The sequence below is a fragment of the Erinaceus europaeus genome, chromosome 11, assembly GCF_950295315.1.
Source record: "Erinaceus europaeus chromosome 11, mEriEur2.1, whole genome shotgun sequence".
In the NCBI taxonomy this organism is placed as follows: domain Eukaryota; kingdom Metazoa; phylum Chordata; class Mammalia; order Eulipotyphla; family Erinaceidae; genus Erinaceus; species Erinaceus europaeus.
This window is the reverse complement of record NC_080172.1, coordinates 3908776-3923106: the sequence shown is the minus strand read 5'-3', so window position 1 is coordinate 3923106 and position 14331 is coordinate 3908776. Positions and strand designations below refer to the sequence as shown.

Here is a 14331-nt window from a genome sequence, read left to right as displayed (position 1 = left end):
GCTGGAAGGGAGTATTCCTGTGTCTTCAATCTTTTGGGAGAATTTTAAATGTAGAGGTGTTTAACGCTTCCTATTTTTTTTCTTTTTTTAAGATAATCATGATCTTGATTTATTGTCATTGATTAAGGGACATCTCTGAGGCTCTCAGGAGTGCAGGGCCCGCCACTTATCCAGGGGACCGCGGTTGGGGAATGTATTTGACTCCACAGCCGTCAGGGATGAGGCGCTTTTCAGCCACCATGTCTTCAAATTCATCTGTGTTGAACTTGGTAAAGCCCCACTTCTTGGAGATGTGGATCTTCTGGCGTCCAGGGAACTTGAACTTGGCCCTGCGCAGGGCCTCGATCACATGCTCTTTGTTCTGCAGCTTGGTGCGGATGGACATGATGACCTGGCCAATGTGGACTCTGGCCACAGTGCCCCGGGGCTTCCCAAAAGCTCCTCGCATTCCTGTCTGGAGCCTAAGGTTAGGGACAGCAGGAGATCAAGCATAAAATGAACACAGAGCAGGAAGGGCTGTCTCCAGGGTCCCTTAGGGCAGCCTATACAAGCAACAGGCTGCATACACTACCCAGAAGGCTGCTGTCTGCAGCCACTACACACCAGGCGCCATGGGGAGGGCAGCACGGTCGGCTTAATTGGCTGCAGATTTTTTTTCCTTTATTGGGGGATTAAAGTTTTATAGTCGCCAGTAAATACAGTAGTTTGTACATGCAGAACATTTCTCAGTTTTTCACATAATAATACAACCCACACTAGGAACTCTTCCTTAAAGGTTTTGTAGAATTCATTTGTAAAACCATCTGGTCTAGGACTTTTATTCTTGGGAAGGTTTTTGATAACTGTTTCAATTTCTTTGGCTGTGATTGGCCTGTTCATATTTTCTAGCTCCTCTTTGTTTTATTTTGGAAGTTTTAGATTATCTAGGAACTTGTCCATTTCTTCCAGGTTCTCTAGTTTGGTGGCATATAGTTGTTCATAGAAGCCTCGCAAGATACATTGTATTGCTGTGCTGTCTCCTCTTTCATTTATGATCTAATTTATTTGAGTGTGCTCCCTTTTTTGTTTTGTGAGTCTGGCTAGAGGTTTGTTGATTTTGTTCAAACAACATTTAAAAAAAATATTTATTACCCTTTTGTTGCCCTTGTTTTTTATTGTTGTACTTACTACTGTTGTTTTTATTGATGTCGTCGTTGGATAGGACTGAGAGAAATGGAATGAGGAGGGGGAAGACAGACAGGGGAGAGAAAGACACCTGTAGACCTGCTTCACCTCCTGTGAAGCGACTCCCCTGCAGGTGGGGAGCCGGGGGCTTGAACCAGGATCCTTAGGCTGATCGCTGCGCTTGACACCACATGCGCTTAACCTGCTGCGCTACCGCCTGACTCTCCTCAAACAACATTTTGTACCAACATTTAGCTTCATTGATCTTTTGTATGGTTTTCTTATATTCAGTGCTATTTATTTCTGCCTTAACTTTAGTGATGCCAGTCCTTCTGGTTGTTCTTCTAGGTCTTTAAGGTGTGCAATCAGGTTGCTTATTTGAGCTTTTTCTTGTTTCCTAATGTGTGCTTGTATGGCTATGAACTTCTCTCTCAGTGTTGCCTTAGCTGTGTCCCAAATATTTTGATAGCTCATGTCTTCATTTTCATTGAATTCTTAAAACATTTTGATTTCTTCCTTAATTTCCTCTTTGACCCAATAGTTGTTAAGTAGTATATTGTTGAGTTTCCATATCTTGAGACATTTACTAATTTTTTGTTTTTTCTCAAGTGTTATTTTTATTCCACTATGGTCTGAGAAGATGCTTGAGATGAGTTCAGTGCTCTTGAATTTGTTGAATTTGTGGCTTAATATATGGTATATCTTTGAGAATGACCTATGTGGACTTGAATAGAATGTGTATTACAGTTTCCTGGGATGAATGACTTTGAAAATGTCCAATAGTTCTAGTTTACTTATCTCTTCATTTAGCACCCTCATTTCTTTATATTTTTTTAATTATATATTAGAAAGATAGGAGGAGAAAGAGAGAGAAAGAACCAGGCATCACTCTGGTACATGTGCTGCTGGGGGTAGAACTTAGGACCTCAAGCTTGAGGGTCCAATGCTTTATCCATTGCACCACCTGCCAGACCATGCTCCCTCATTTCTTTATTGGTTTTCTGCATAGATGAACTATCAAGTTGAGAGAGTGGGGTGTTGAAATCCCATACTATACTTTGTTACTATTAATATACCACCATATCTCTGTCAGTAGATGTTTGATGTACTTAGATGGCCTTTCTTTGGGTGCATAGATGTTAATAATTATTAAGCCTTGATTGACTGATCCTCTGAGCATTAAGTAATATCCATACTATCTTTTTTTAATTTTATTTTAAGGTCTCCTGTGTCACATCTGAGAATAGCTGTTCCCACTCTTTTTTGAGGCCATCGGCTTGTATGATGGTTTTTCAGACTTTCACTTTGAGTCTGGGTTTGTCTTGTTGAGTCAGGTGGGTTTCCTGCAGACAACATATGGTTGGGCTGTGTCTTCTGATCTACCTTCCTACTCTGTGAATTCAAAGATTGAAGATATTTTAACACCATTCTTGTAGATTTTTAGAGTGTTCTGATATATGACCTATTTATGGTGATCTGACTGTTTATAGGAGACCTTTCAGAACTTCTTTCAGGGCAGGCTTGGGGATAGTTGATTCCTTCAACTGTTGCTTGTCTGAGAAGGTTTTGATGCCTCCATCTAGTCTGAATGACAGTCTAGCAGGATATAGTATTCTTGGTTGAAATCCTTTCTCATTGAGCACTCGATAGATATCTTGCCATTCTCTTCTGGCCTGTAGTGTTTGTGTGGAGAAGTCTGCTGCTAATCTTATGAGTTTTCCTCTGTAGGTGACTCTTCGTTTTTCTCTCTTGTAGCCTTCAGGATCCTTTCTTTATCTTTATTTCTTTTCATTCTAAATATGATATGTCTTGGTGTCTTTAAGTCTGGATTAATTCTGTTTGAGACCTTCTGGGCTTCTTGAACCTTTATGTCTTTGATGTTGTCTAGACTAGAGAAGTTCTCTCAGCTGTTATGTCCTGAAGAATGCTTTCTTCCCCCTCCCTCTCTTTCTTCCTCTGGTAGGCCTATAATGCATATATTATTTCTTTTGAACTCATCCCATAGGTCTCTGTTGTTGTTTTCAGTATCTCTTAATCTCTTTTTGAGATCTCTTACTTTCTTAGTTTTATCTAGTTCGTCTTTGATCTTGCTAATTCTATTTCCTGCCTCTTGTATTCTGTTCTTTCTCCCCTCTACTGTTTTCTGTAGTTCAGCTAATTTGTTACCCTATTCTGATACTGTATTAGCTTGTTCAGCTAGTTGGAGCCTCTGACATGATAGTCTCTTTGCATAATCACTATACTATCTGCCCTGCTCACTCTTGTTAATCATTGTTAAATCACTAGTAAATCTTTTTCTAAAAGAGATAGATTTATAGATTCCAGTCTAACTTTTAAAAATATGCACATGGTGCAAAACGCAAGGACTGGTTAGAATCCTGGTTCAAGTCCCCAGCTCCCCACCTGCAGGGGAGTTGCTTCACAGGCAGTGAAGCAGGTCTGCAGGTGTCTCTCTGTCTGTCTTCCTCTCTAGCTCCCCCTTCTCTCTCAATTTCTCTCTGACTCTATCCAATAACAAGTAAAAAAAAAATATATATATATATATATATGACTTTTACAAATAGAGCTATTTCCATGGGACAGCAATCATGTAAATCATCATTTATTAAAAAATAATATTCTGGGGGCTGGCTGGTGGTGCACCAGGTTAAGTGCACATGGCACAAAGTGCAAGGACCCACACAAGGATCCTGGTTCCAGCTTCCGGCTCCCCGCCTGCAGGGGGCCTCACTTCACAAGCAGTAAAACATGTCTTCAGGTGTCTATCTTTCTCTCTCCCTGTCTTCCCCATCTCTCTCGATTTCTCTCTGTCCTATCCTCTCTCAGTCTCTTCCACTCATGTTCTTAAAAAATGGGAGATGGAAATAATTAAAAAAAAAAAAAAAAGACAACAGCCCTCTAAAGGACTGTGACAAATACATACCCAGATTTGAGACCCACTATACTCGCTTAACGGGGGCCCAGTGAGACCCCTCTAGGGAAATGGAGAGTCCTTGGCGCCTCTTAGACCACAGGTTCACCACAGGGAGATCTGTGCAGACAGACACTGGGGCTGTGGACTCCACAGATAGTACGCTTTTTATTTGGCTTTGGTTTTTTTTTTTTTTTGCCACTAAGAGTTTGGGACCTGTACTACTCTACCACTTCCACTGACTAAATTTCTTTTCCTCTCTCTCTTCCTCTTTTTTCCTTTTTTTTTTTTTGTAGAGAGGAAGAGAGAGAAAGTAACACGTCTCCACTGCTGTGAAGCTTTCCACCTGCCATGGGCACCGGGTGCTTGAACCCCTGTCCTCATCTGTGTCACTGTGTTCCCTGTTGTTTTCGCCAGGCTGGCTTCACGGGCGGGTAACAGACGACCAGGGACTCATGGTTGAGCTGTAGGCAGTATCTCTTTATTCATGCAGGACGCAGCACAATCTAAGACGAGCTAAGCTAAACTCAAGTACTCTAAAACTCACAATGCTGTCTTTATATATACTTGCCAAGTAGGGTGGAAATAGGATGTGATATAGAGAGGGTGGAGAGAAAAGTGACTGGTGAAAATCAGGGTGTGACAAGGAGAGGATCAGGGTGTGACAAGGAGAGGGGGCGGAGCAGGCAAGAATTCTACCACTAAACCACCAATGCCCTGGAGGGAGGGTGGTGCTTTATGTAAATGTAAAAGTGATTTATGTAAATAGACCGCTTTGAATGGGATCAAACCCAATCCCTATAGAGGCATACAGGTGCTTGGTTAAGCAGAAGCCAGGGGGAGCTGGCAGACTACCCAACAGTTCCCTCTACCAGTTGAGCCTTCACTGAATCCCCTCACAGATAGGTTTCACAACACACAAATTTAGACCAGGGATTTTCTTTTTTTTTCAGGAGGGGGCACTAATTGTTTACAGTCAATGGTAAAATGCAGGAGTGTTGGGTAGTCTGCCAGCTCCCCCTGGCTTCTGCTTAACCAAGCACCTGCGTGCCTGTATGGGATTGGTTTGATCCCACTCAAAGCTGCGGTCTATTTACATAAATCACTTTTACATTTACATAAAGCACCACCCTCCCTCCAGGGCATTGGTGGTTCAGTGGTAGAATTCTCGCCTGCTCCGCCCCCTCTCCTTGTCACACCCTGATTTGCACCAGTCACTTTTCTCTCCACCCTCTCTACGTCACATCCTGTTCACACCCTACTTGGAAAGTATATATAAGGACAGCATTGTTTGTTTTAGTTAGTTGTTAGTTTAGTTTAGCTCGGTTTAGATTGCGCTGCATCCTGCATGAATAAAGAGATACTGCGTACAGCTCAACCATGAGTCCCGGGCCGTCTGTCTCCCATCAGTGAAGCTCAGCCCGACACAGGAGTTTGTAGATGTGTAACATTTCTCAGTTTTCCACAGAACAATTCAACCCCCTCTGGGCCTTCCTCTGCCACCATGTTCCAGGACCTGAACCCTCCCCACCACCACCACCACCTCCAGGGATTTTCAGCTCAACATTAGAATCTCCCTTAATATTTTCCCTGTTGTAACATGTTACAATCACAATGTAAGGTTTATTATCATCTTGCAATTCTGGAGATCAGGAACCCAAAATGAGTCTCATTAGAATCAAGGTGTCAGCATAGCTCTGTTCTTGCTACGTACGTCCTCTTAAAAGAGAAGCTTTTTTTTTCTTTTTCTTTTTCTTTTTTTCTTGCCTTATCCTGTTTTTAGAGGCTGCCCATCTTCCTTTGCTCTTCCCAGCTTCAAAGCCAGCAGCGACCAAGTTTCCCTCTCCATGCACCACTGACAGGGCTTCCCAGGGATTCTCTTTCCTCTTTCCCTTCTATTGCCCACATGGTCACTGGTATCCGCCCCCCCCCCCCACACACACACAATCCAAGCAGCACCCCCCATCTCCCCCCATGCTACACGATTCACGGAGTCTGTGGGCTGGGTCCCTTGGTCAGGCCATTATTCGGTGCACCTGCTCATCTGTCGCACCTAGGAGGTGTCATGCTTACCCGAAAAGCTGCAGAGGAGGGGAGCAGTGGCACCACAGTGGTCCTGATGCAGAGTAAGCACCCAGCACCGCACCCCCCGCTCCTGGCTGCTGCCACCACGGGGCCCCTCACTCCTCCTGTGCTTGACGGAGCCCTGCCGTGGGGGCTTCCTTTGAAGCAGTTCTGCTCCCCTACTTCTCAGGACTACTCAAGAGAAATGGGACTTTTTCGAGAGCCATCAGCAGACTAAAGTGCCTCTTCATCTTGCTGTCTTTTTTGATATCTAAGTCAGAATTTTTCTCTCCAGGGTTTTATTATTATGATCATTTTATTGCCTCCATGGTTATTGCTGGGCGTTGGTGCCTGCATGATCAGTCTACTGCTCCTGCTGGTTGTTTTTCTCTTCTTTTTCTTCTTTTCTTTTCTCTTCTTTTTTTTATTGCTTCCAGTTGCTGGGGCTCTGTTCTGGCATTGCAAATCCATCCTTCTGGGCAGCCTTTTTTTCCCTTTTTTTTTTTTTTGGTCAGCATCATTTTATTCAATAGTACAGAGAGAAATTGAGAAGAGAGAAGAGGGGGGTAGAAAGAGAGAGAGAGAGAGGCCTGCAAACCCGCTTCACTGCTGGTGAATCTTCCCTGTTGCAGGGGGGTACCAGGGTCTTGGATGGGGCCCTTGCACATGCATGGCAATGTGTCCACTCGGCCAGGCACACCACCGCCTGGCCCTACTTCCGACGTCATGTATTTGAAGTTATTAAGACATTTAAGTATTTACTATCAAGTACAATTATAAACACAAATAACTAAGAGGCAACAGACGGGTTTTTGTTTTTTTTTTTTAAACCAAAGAAATTATTTCTGGGGCCAGGTGGTGGCGCACCTGGTTGAGCCGCATGCATTGCAGTGCTCAAGGACCCCGGTTCAAGTCCCTGGTCCCCCACCTGCAGGGGGAAAGTTTTGCAAGAGGTGAAGCAGTGTTGCAGGTGTTTCTCTGCCTCTCTCCCTCTCTATCACCCTCTTCTCTCTTGATTTCTGGCTGTTTGTATCAAACAAAAAGATAATAATTTTTTTTTTTAATTTAAGAAAAAGAAATGATTTCTGTCCAGATTTATGTTGAGCGTGTGGTACGTACCATTAAGAGAGTAATATGATATGCATATCACTATCAGCAATGTAGTAACATTGCTCAGCAATGAACCCCCGCCACCCTGTACATAGCCTAGCCAGGACAGTGGCTATTTTCTGTGTAAGCTTGCATACTTATACTGCAGGATGACTCTCAAAGATCAAATCACTAGTGGTGTATTCCTCAGCACATGTCTCCATAGCCAAGTGACCTGCATGGCTCTATAAGAAATGTCAAATGGAATATGATTAACATCATTACCGGCTTGAATAGGGTCAAAAAGAATTGAATGGCCAAATTGAGGCTTGGACTGATACTACATTATTGACATTATTTGATATTTAAATCATTTAATTTATTATCATCCATCACAAGTAATGATGGACTCTCATTTAATAAATCATAGAACTCACTTAAATGAGTTTTGCCAAGATTGGCAGAAAGTAAAGGACACACTAGAATCAGCATTGAGATACAGTGCATTCATTCATTCGGAGGAGGACACTCTTCCCATCACTGAAATGCTATTTTTTATCAACGTGCTGTTTATTTAGGCATTCCTCCACTGGCAGTTTCTGATGGAAAAAGAAAAAAAAAACAGCACAAGAAGAATTGGGACACTGATTTGTACCTTAAGGCTATATTCTTGGATGCTCTCTTTCCCTCCGGTATGTTAAGTGACAGATAGTCAAATCTGACCTATCTGGCTAGTCGGGTTTTATGCTGTAGACTAAATGGTTGGCTTAATTCCTCCTTAGACGCTGACTATGGAAAGGGACCCTAAGAGCCCACTGCTACCTCCTAGTGGAGAAAATCTCCAGTCAGAGTTGCAGTCAGCTGGCCGTGGTTCATCCGATAAAGCTCATGGTACCATGTGCAAGGGCCCAAGTTCAGGCCCCTCATCCCCACCTGCAAGGACAGACTTTCCCAAGTGGTGAAGCAGAGCTGCAGAGGTTTCCTTATTGCCTCCATCCCTCCATTTTTCTTCGTCTAAAAATAGGTAGATAGATCAATATATAAAAATGTAAAGCCAGTGAATAAAGAGATAGTGGACAGAAGTGGTTTCATAAGGACTGGTCATGCCAACAACTTCTCTACCTGAAGCACTGAGGTCCCAGATTCAGTCCCCAGCACCATCAGCCAATTCTGAGGAATGCTCTTAGTATCTCTCTCTCTCTCTGTCTGTCTCTCTGTCTCTGTCTATCTCTATCTTTCTCTCTACATCTCTCTCTCTCATGAAAATAAAATGTTTTTATTAAAATGAGAAGTAGTTTAATAAAGATAGCAGACAAGGAGCTAAAAGTTAGGTTTTTGTCCTAAGTTGATGAAGAGTTGCCTCAAGCAGCCTTGACCAGTGAACCAAGATTGGCAGTCAAGCTTTGCCAGCTGTCCCGTTCATGTTACATCTTCTTCAGTAGACCCAGAGAAAGCAGGCAAGACGCCCCACCCCTCAGTCATAAGGCAGGTGGGTGGCAGACAGACATCCTGTTTGGAAACGAGTCTATGTTCTTGAAGGGTCGGGTTAATTTCTGGACACCAGCCTCTTTAAAAGCAATGCATCACTCGCCATCCAACAAATGCCTGCCATGGCCAATAACATGTCAGCGTGTCCTTCTCCCGCTTGTAGCACAAAATAAATGAAAGCCAAGGACATTACAATTGGGAGGGAAGGAGAATTATTATTGAAAAGGCTTTTAAATGATGTCACTATATATATTCTTTTAACAACATCCTCTAAAAGCCTTTTGAAAAAAATAGTGTCTTCCTCCTTCGGTTGTTAACAAAGACCATACTGGGGACTGCTTTTTAAAAGGCTGTTAAGTGGTGATACTATATTTCTTGACATCAACATCATTTAGAAACCTTTCAGAGAACAGTCCTCTTCACCCGCAACTAAAGGGGGGGTGGTGGCAGCACATAGGGGAAAGAATTCTTCCCCCCCCCCCTTCAAGGGCCTTTGGATGGTACTATCAATAAATACAGCAATATTGTTTTAAAAGCCGCTCTCCAGTGGTGATTCAGCTTTTTAAGATCTACTTTTAACCTCGTGGCTTGCTGTTATCGGGGGAGGGGGGGATTGGTGTTTTAACATTGACCAAAAACTCAATTTAGTAATAACCTTAGAGATGCCTTTTGTTGAACAGTTTTAAAATCAATTTCACATATGAAGTCTCACTTTATCCTCACAACAACTCAGCAAAGCAGGCAGGATATGTGTCATTAGCCCCATTTTATGGAAGAGAAAAACAGAAACACTAGGTGGTTGGAAAAGTCATGACGTATTGTTTTTCTGTGTGTCCTGACTTTTCCCAGAATCCAGCAGGGTGATGATGTAGCCAGGGCTTCAGTGCACTAATGTGTGGCTGAGGTTAGACAGTAGCTCAGCTCTCTTCACAGCTGGCCTGGTGCCTCCATCCAGCTGTCCCCAGCTGCCCTTTATTAGCTTTTGGTTTGTTTTTTTGCTTTCTTTTTTTTTAAGTTTTTTTAAAAATATTTATTCATTTATTTCCATACGTTGCCCTTGTTTTATTGTTGTAGTTATTGTTGTAGTTACTGATGTCGGTCGTCGTTGTTGGATAGGACAGAGAGAAATGGAGAGAGGAGGGGAAGACAGAGAGAGGGAGAGAAAGACAGACACCTGCAGACCTGCTTCACTGCCTGTGAAGTGACTCCCCTGCACGTGGGAGCCGGGGGCTCGAACCGGGATCCTTACTCCAGTCCTTGCGCTGTGCGCCACCTGCGCTTAACCCGCTGCGCCACCACCCGACTCCCTTTTATTTTTTTAATGATAGGCATTGCTCTTTTCGACATGCCTGATTACTAAGAATTAAATCCTTGTATTAGTATAAATTTGGGATCCCCTACTTTCACTACCGATGCTAAGGCTGTAGGTGTTAGAGGTTTTATCAGTGCTATCATCGTCATGAAAAGCTATAAAATATTTCAAGGAGTTGTATCCGTCCTCTGATGTTCCAGCGTTCAGACTTGCTTGCTGGATGTTACACGCATGCGCAGCTGTTACTAAAGGAGCCGGGCAGTGACATCTGGCTGAACACACACGTGAAAATGTGGAAGGACCCGGATTCAAACCCCTGGTTCCCATCTTCAGGGGGAAAGCTTCACAGGCAGTGAAGTCTTGCTATAGGTGTCTTTCTCTTCCCTTCTTTCTCTTCTCCTCTCTCCCTCTCTTCTTCCCTCTTAATTTCTGTCTCCATCCAATAAATAATAAATGAATAAACGTTAAAAAAAGAAATCACCACTTATAATCCACTCTCCTCTAACTTGTTAAATCACCAACATTTTTTAAATGATTCTAGTTTTGCCTTGTTGATTTGCCTTTGAAAGCTATCCTGTTGCTGGCTCATAATTTAGGTCATATCCTAAAGGAGTCCCTCAGCTATCACCTCTGTTTGGGAAGAAAAAAAATTCTGTAGTTCTCTGAAGGAAAAATAAAAAAGCTTCTCACTTGCTTGCATCATTTTCCTTTATCTGTTATAAGGAAGATTCTGTTGTTTGTTGAAAAAAATGATACTTAAAAAATATTAGATTCTGAACTCAGTCCTGCCAGTATTTTCCCCTTATACTGGTCAGCATAGTTTTTAGTAATAATTAAAGAATGGTTTTATCAGAAGAGCAATTTGATAGACAGTGTCTCCACGAGTCTGTATGAAGCAGGTACAGGGATTTAGTAAACCGCATTTCTGACTATTTACAAATTCAGGGGCAGAAAAATTAATTGCTCTTATTCTTTGTTATATGGATTTATTATTTGTTTATTATTGGACAAAGACAGAGAGAAATGGAGAGGTGAGAGGGAGCTAGAAAGACACCTGCAGAAGGAGACAGAGAGACACCTGCAGCCCTCCTTCCCCACTCGTGAAGCTTCTCCCCTGTAAGTGGGAGCCAGGGGCTTGAAGCTGCATCCTTGTGCACTGTGATGCAAGCGCTTAACGATGTGTGTCACCACCTGGCCCCCAAAATGGTTTTATTCTTATCAAATAACTTGAAGATATAACTTAAAATTCAGTGTTTTCTTCCTCATGACTGGGAGCCCGACAGAAAGGAAATCACAGGCTGTTATCTCTGGGGAGTAGGGTCTCATGCGTTTAAAAAAAGCTAAGACATGACGAAGAGCACACCAGTCAGTGCCGGCGTGCAAGTGCTTAGACTGCAGTCCTGGGACTTGACCCAGAAAGATTGATGACTATTCCATGGCTTTAGAGAAGAAACCGGGGCGATTAGAAACCTGGACTACCGTACACAAACACTTCCAAGACCCCAGATGATGCTTGCTCCTGGCTAATAAGTCAAGTTCTTCTCTACCCTGCTCCATGCTGAAGAATTTAAGGTGTGTATGCAGAGGACAGTTCATATTTATGTAAGTAGAGATGAAAGAGCTTGGACTGACAGGGATCCAGGACCCACATCAGCTCCTGTTCAGCACAGGAGCCTGTGTGACCTCGCAGTCCGGGGTCCCAGCTGGGAACATGTTACAGGGAGCGGTGGCATGGATCCCTGTACAAGGAATGCAAAGACAGGCCATGTAGAACCCATGCTGTTTGAAAGTATTCTCATTAAATATGGACTATGTTTGCAATTTGCAGAATATATTTTCATGCTGCAAGTTACCAGTGGTTGTCTGGACGAATCCGGTGATAGAAGGACAGAAAGAAACAGGATGGGGAGTCGGGCGGTAGGTAGCACAGCGAGTTAAGCGCACGTGGTGCGAAGCGCGAGGACCGGTGTAAGGATCCCAGTTCAAGCCCCCCCAGCTCCCCACCTGCAGGGGAGTCGATTCATAGGCGGTGAAGCAGGTCTGCAGGTGTCTTTCTTTCCCCCTCTCTGTCTTCCCCATCTCTCTCCATTTCTCTCTGTCCTATCCAACAACGATGACATCAGTAACAACAACAATAAGTACAACAACAATAAAAAAAACACACAAGGGCAACAAAAGGGAAAATAAATAATATAAAAAATATATAAAAAGAAAGAAACAAACAGGATGAAGGAGGGGCGCACCTGGTTAAGCACTCATAGTACTAAGCACAAGGATCTGGATTTGAGCCCCCAGCTCCCCACCTGTAGGAGGGAAGCCTCACAGTCAGTGAAGCAGGTCTGCAGGCATCTCTGTCTCTCCATCTCCCCCCTCTTCTCTCAATTTCTCTCTGTCCTATCCAATAAAATGGAGGAGAAAACGGCTGTCAGGGACAGTAGATTCATAGTGCTGGCACTGAGCCCCGGTGATAAGCCTGGAGGCAAAAAAAAAATAAGAGAGAGAGAGAAAGCAAGCAGATGGCATCATACTTGGTGACTCATTATTGCAGGGAAGTACAGAAGATGTCGAAGACAGTGCCAAGGTTCTGAGCTTAGTGGCAGCTTTTCTACATTCTGTCATTGCCGTTGATAAAACCCTAGACTTACTGAGGTCACATGATTATCACATCTATCAAATATTACAATGAATGATTGCATTTCTTTTTGAATTCTTTATTAGTGATGTATATTGATTTACAAAATTATGAGATGACCGGAGTATAATCCCACACCTTTCCCACCCCAAGAGTACTGTCCCCATCCCCTCACTATAGTTTCACTGGAAACTATAGTGGTTCTCCCAAGGCCACAGACATGGGCTGACTATTACGTCTATAACTATCTATATAAATATACACATTTTTTCTATGGTCATGTTTTCTCTTCCTTTCTAAGTCACACCTATACCTGCCCCTACTTCCAAATGTCCTTCCTTTTTCTCCCTCTTCTCTCTTGGGTCTGATGGAATTGGGAGTTCAGAGACTTCTGTCCATCTTCCCTTAACATTTCTCCCCCTCTGGGTTTATGGACCAAAATGATTTTTTGGAGGATGCAGAAGGTGGAAGTTCTGGCTTCTGTCATTGCTTCTCCACTGGGCAGGGATGTTGACAGGTAGATCCATGCCCCCAGACTCTTTTTGTCTTTCTCTAGTGGGTTAGTACTCTGGGGCGGTGGGGTTCCAGGACACGTCGTCTGCCCAGGGATGCCAAGATGGGAATCACACTAGCATTAATGCGTGTTTGTTCGATCTTTAGATAAACTATTAGAGTTCTAATGAAATATACTGAACCAGTTATTAGAAGAACATTTCTGTTACACAGTTTGAAAACCTCGTTCACACCTAAATCAAAAGTCAGACAAGTATGACATAATTAAAAATAGTATAGCATACCTGTTACTTTTGTCCTGGGACTTCTTACTGTACTTCCATAAAAGTCGCAAATAGAAATGCTCGTGGACCACTCTGGATTTCAGATTTACCGCATTCAATGTATTTTGAGTGAGGATTTCCCATGGGGTGGAGAAGAAAGAGTAAATGAGTAATTTGTGGTTCTTCCTCACTCAGCACCAGCGTAAGTTTGATACAGTGTAGGCTGGAGAGCAGTGAAGTTGAGGGGGCTGGTGCAGCGGTAGCACACAGAATCTACATGCAAGAAGCCCCAGGTTCAACCCCCAGCCCCCAATAAAAGTTGCAGCCCAGGGGCATTCTAACACAAACAAATGCCCCATGGCAACATGGGGCAGAAGAGAGCATTAAAAGTAATGAATACAGTGTCACAAACCACAGCTGTTTGTCACTATAGTATAATAGAAGCCAGAGGCAGTATACAGCAGAATGAGTGTGGCTGGCCACCAGGGAAGCCTTCATTTTGGATGTCCAAGTGTGAATGCCACTGTTAAAGACGTTCTTTTTTGTTCTTCAACCATTCTGAGATATAAAAATCATCCTTAACTCACTGGCTGTACAGAACTAGGCAGTGCACTAGAGTTGGTCTCCAGGAGCTTGATGGTTATACAAAACCAACTTCCAGGCCCCTGACATCTGAAGCTCAGTCCCTAGCACCAGCATAGGCCAGAATCCAGCACTCCTCTGGTTAATAAGTATCTACTGATGGTCGGTTCACACCTTTCTGCAAATACATTTGTATAATATGTGTTATTGCCAAAGAAAGAACTGAGAAAGCCTTGTGTGTTTTTTTTTTCTTTCTTAATAATCTATACTGAACACTAAACTAGATTTTGAAGAACAGATGCAATTGCTCTCT

General features: G+C 43.1%; 1 protein-coding gene and 1 non-coding gene across 2 annotated transcripts in view; one reads left to right on the top strand and one right to left on the bottom strand.

Moving 5' to 3' along the window:
* AP3B1 (adaptor related protein complex 3 subunit beta 1) overlaps positions 1 to 14331 on the top strand; it is a 228023-nt gene that overhangs the window by 170819 nt on the left and 42873 nt on the right. The gene's annotated exons all lie outside the window — the stretch shown is intronic.
* LOC132541608 (small nucleolar RNA SNORA70) lies at positions 515 to 648 on the bottom strand. Its single transcript, XR_009552741.1, has one exon. It is a non-coding gene; the product is annotated as a small nucleolar RNA SNORA70 (small nucleolar RNA).